This window comes from Olea europaea, chromosome 20 (genome assembly GCF_002742605.1).
Source record: "Olea europaea var. sylvestris chromosome 20, O_europaea_v1, whole genome shotgun sequence".
Classification (NCBI taxonomy): domain Eukaryota; kingdom Viridiplantae; phylum Streptophyta; class Magnoliopsida; order Lamiales; family Oleaceae; genus Olea; species Olea europaea.
Window position 1 is genome coordinate 14818756 of NC_036256.1, and position 5138 is coordinate 14823893.

The 5138-nt window shown below is 36.4% G+C and overlaps 1 pseudogene; it reads left to right on the top strand.

Moving 5' to 3' along the window:
- LOC111369760 overlaps positions 1 to 4752 on the top strand; it is a 9182-nt pseudogene extending 4430 nt beyond the window's left edge.
- Positions 4753 to 5138: the final 386 nt, after the last annotated feature.

Genomic DNA, 5138 nt, shown 5'->3' on the forward strand with positions numbered 1-5138 from the left:
TTGGCTAAAAGCTATGCGGGAAGAAATGGAATCTTTAATGGAGAATAAAACTTGGAAGTTAGTTAACAAACCTAAGGATCATAGGATAGTTCAATGTAAGTGGATTTACAAATTGAAAGAAGGAAATAATCCTAGTGATCCTCCTAGGTATAAGGCCAGATTAGTGGCGAAAGGGTTCACTCAAAAGGAGGGGGTTGATTACAATGAGATATTCTCTCCTGTGATAAAGTACAAAACAATCAGGTTGGTTCTTGCATTGGTTGTTCAGTACAACTGGGAACTGGAACAACTAGATGTCAAGACTGCTTTCCTACATGGGGAATTGGAAGAGGATATTTACATGAGTCAGCCTCAAGGTTTTGAGGTGAAAGGTAAAACTAACTGTGTGTGCAAATTAGAAAGATCTCTGTATGGGCTTAAACAAAGCCCTAGACAGTGGTACATAAGGTTCGATACCTATGTACTGAAGATAGGTTTTAAAAGGAGTGAATATGATGCATGCATGTACTATAATGATAGTAAGGAGGGCTGTGAGGTCTACTTGTTGCTGTATGTAGATGACATGCTTCTAGCAAGTTCAAGTAAGACTGAAATCACTAAGATGAAGAACCTTTTAAAATCAGAATTTGATATGAAAGATTTGGGGAGTGCTAAGAAGATTTTGGGGATGGTTATAAAGAGAGATAGGGCTGAAAATAGACTAGTCATTTCCCAAGAAGCCTATCTAAACAAAGTCATAACCAAATTTGGTATGAATGGATCAAAATCTGTGAACGTTCCCTTAGCAGCTCATATGAATCTTTCTGGTGCACAATCTCCTAAGACTGAGGAGGAATTTAGAGAAATGAGGAACATACCCTACTCTAATGCTATAGGTTCTGTTATGTTCTCTATGATAGCAACCAGGCCTGATTTAGCCTATGCTATAAGTTTTTTGAGCAGATTTATGTCAAACCCAGGAAAGCCTCATTGGGCAGGTTTGAAATGGTTGTTAAGGTACATTGTTGGTACATTAAATCTAGGTCTAGTGTATGAAAAGAGATCTGAAAAACTTACTCTAAAGGGGTATGTAGACTCTGATTTTGCTGGTGACAAGGATAGCAGAAAGTCTACCACAGCGTACTTTTTTACACTTGGTGATAATTGTATAACATGGAAGTCACAGCTGCAGCCTTTAGTTACTTTGTCAAGTACTGAGGCAGAGTATGTTGCCATAACCAAGGCGGTAAAGGAATGTACCTGGTTAAAAGGAATTTTAAAAGAATTGAACTTCATGCATGATACACCTGTTATGTTTACAGATAGTCAAAGTGCTTTGTCGCTTTGTAGGAATCCTGTTTATCATGAAAGAACTAAACATATTGAGGTGAAGTATCATTTTATTCGTGAGAAACTGTCTCAAGGTGAAGTTAATCTTGTTAAAATTCACACTGATAGGAATCCCTCTGATATGGAAACAAAAATTCTACCTGCAGGCAAATTTAAATTGTGCTTCTCTTTATTACATATTAACACTGGTTAATTTTTCTTGCAGGTAGTGGGCGATGATGATGAACAGTTCTTCCATGTGCAAATTCGCAACCAAAAGAGAGTGTTATGAGAACCAAGGTGAAGAATGTGAGAATATGGTTCTCTTAACCCACTTTATTCAGTTTTTTGTGAACCATTGGATAAAGATCAATGATTGAGATTTAATCTTGTGGGAGAAGCTTTGACCAATTTTTCACCTAACATACTACTTACCCCACGTTTTGTGTAAGAAGGAGGGTCTTCGGTTGGGTGGGGGTTATTTTAAAAGGAGGCAGGCTGGTCATTTTCTGGGGGTGGCTCGACAGAAAATTTCCTCCATTTTTGTTGGTTCTTTAAGGTGGTCTCTTGGTTGGTGGTTTTGAAGGGGTTCTTTGCCGATTCTTTCTATCTCTCTTTGGAAGGCGATTTGCATTGCATGGGGCTGTTCCTGAGCCTGTAAAATCTGCCATAAGAGGTGAAGAAGCTGCTGCAAGGAAGAAGAAGAAGCTGGACAGATTTCGGCCATATAAAGGGGTTGTATTCTTCAGGTTTTATATTTTCTTGTTTTTGCCTTGAATCTTGTTTGTTGATTGATGTTTTGGTTGATTGAACTCCTAGGATCCCCAACAACCTCCATTTCCCTCAATAACAATGAAAAGGGAGAAGACAAGGGCCAAAGGTGAGCACTCTATTTTCCCTTTTGTACTGTTTGAGAGAGAGAAAATGGGTTGACAAAAATAACCCTTATTATCGTGAGCAAAGTACGTGACTACATGATGGAATAATTGATAGTTTCCTTCTGTTAACCAATGTGAACCAAAAATTGAATTTTAGGAACCTTAGCGGCAAAAATGATAAATTGCATCGGGGAGCGGTGTGCTTTATTTCTCCACATTTAAGGACCGTGGTTTCATATTTCCCAAAATTATTTTGCTGAATTTCATAATTTTGGTGTCGCTTCCTAACTGCATGAATTTTTCCTTCTCATAATTATATTTTACAAGTAATTACAAATAGTCATATTTCCTGATTTCAGCTTTCGATATTTGAGAACTCAGCTTCTGAAATGAAATTGAGTGATCTCATGAAGGTGACTAATGACTTCAGTCAAGAGAATATAATTGGGTTTGGAAGAACAGGGACAATGTACAAGGCTGAACTTGAAGATGGCACCTGCCTTATGGTGAAGAGATTGCGCGGTACTCGATACTCAAACCGCGAATTTTCGTCTAAGATGACTACACTAGCAAATGTAAAACACAATAACTTGGTTCCGCTTCTAGGGTTCTGCACGACTGAGGAGGAGAGACTTTTAGTCTATAAGCACATGCCCAATGGCAACCTCCATGATAGACTACACTTGACAGACGGGAATGAACCTATGGATTGGCCTTTAAGGCTCAAAATTGGGATTGAGGCAGCGAAAGGATTCGCGTGGCTACACCACTGCCGCAGTCCTCGTATTATTCATCGAAACATAAGTTCCAACCAGGGGCGGATCTAGCCACTCAAGTGAGCTAGGGCGGAGCGTCGAGCGGTTATTGAGCGATCGTCCAATATAGCAAGATTGTTTATTAATATTTAATTAATTTATATTAAAAGAATCTTCAATCAATATATAAATACACTAAAATATAAAACATTATATACATATGAAAATATAATTTTATACAAGTCAAAATAATAAGGAATAAAAATACATTTTTTGAATCATATACGTATGATCAAATTTCAAATTTTATGAACTTAAACAAGACAAGATGAAGTTAATACGTAAAGGGTGGTTAAATGATAAATATATGATTAAAAATAAAATCGGTTATTGAAAAATATATGGTTGAAAATAAAATAGAGAAAAATATATTTTGAAATAAATGGGAATCAAACAAGACGTAAAATTTAAATATAACAATTATTTTATTGAAATTGAACGTATATAATTTTGTTAAAAGAATAAACCATACTCATTAAATGACATAGTTGCCAAGTTTTATATAATTCAAAAAAAGAGCACGGAATCAAATATTTATTGTTACATTAAAACAAGCTAAGATCTAATATATATAAATTTGTTAAATATATTGTCACAATTCAACAAATGGCATAATGGTCAAACCACTAATAATTTTAAGAATAGCTCCAGGTTCGAATCCCCCCTCCTCATTCCATTGATTTTAAATTGTAAAACTAAAAATATTGAACAATAAAAATGGATTGATGAAGGATCGAACTTGGGACCTCCAAAATGTAAAACCCAACACTGTCCAACTTGGCCAGGTGCAATATTGGAATGAGAAGTGATTATCAGAAATATAACCTTAAAAATTCATTTATATGAACAAAAAAAAATAAAGGGCAGCCAGTGGCGGTTCTGGCGAAGCCAGCTAGGGCGGCCGCCCTAGCTGGCCAATAGCTAGATCCGCCACTGGTTCCAACTGCATCTTACTGGATGCCGATTATGAACCCAAAATATTAGATTCTGGACTTGCTAGTCTCATGAATCCCATTGGAGCTTATTTAGGTACTCATGTAAATGTAAGAACATTGCTGGCCACTCCAAAAGTGGACGTTTACAGTTTTGGGGTCGTGCTTCTTGAGTTAGTGACAGGCGAGAGACCGACCAATGTGGCTAAAGCCCCTGAAAGATTTAATGGTAATATAGTGGATTGGATTTTCCAGCTCGCTGGAACCTATAAACTTCAGGATGCAGTTGATCAGTTCTTGGTGGGAAAAGGTTATGATGATGAGCTCTCGGATTTTCTTATTGTCGCCAGTAGTTTTGTGCTGACAGATCCTAAAGAGAGGCCTACCATGTTTGAAGTTTACCAGTTTTGAGAGCTATTGGACAACGGTATCATTTCCCAACAGAAGATGACGTCTAGCCATCAGACCATGGTGATGCTGATCAACCAGTTGAACTTATTGTCTCTCAAGATCCATGGAGATCTACAAAAAGATGTAGTGACAAATATTATGTGTGAAATCATAATCCATATATGATTATCTATTTTGTTTGTCTTCCAAGGTCATCTACTCAAACGTTTACCTGTCTTAGCGTGTGCAATATCTCATTATTGAGCCATAGAAGCAAACTCAGCAATCCTCTTTGAAAATATCCTTGTTCAGTCTGGAGTCCGGATAGTATATATCCCATTTGTGTCATCTTCTTATGTTTAGATTACTGCACTGTTTATTTTGTATCTTTATCCCAACTGGAAATATAGTATATGTAGAGTGCTAATATGGAGTATTATTTTATGTTCTCAAATAGCTTTATTAATTTTCATTTGCCTGTATTGGGCATAAGCTTCAAAAGTTACAAGTAAAGGAGCGTCTTTGTTGACTGACATAAATCATGAAGCTGCTAACAGACTGCTGAAAATCAGTTTTATTTGTTGCTATTCTTTAGGCAATAAAGAAGTCGAAGTGACTGTTAGGATCATGACCATTTCATAATGCTATTTGTTAGGCATTTAACTGATATGCTCAACATGTGGCAGATTTTTCTACAATTTAGTTTTCATTGTGCTGTGCAAATATTTGCTTTGTTGCTCAAAGAAATATAGTTTTGTGTATAGTCTCAAAAATATCTTGCTTCTGTTATCTTTGCACTTTGTTTTTTTAAATAA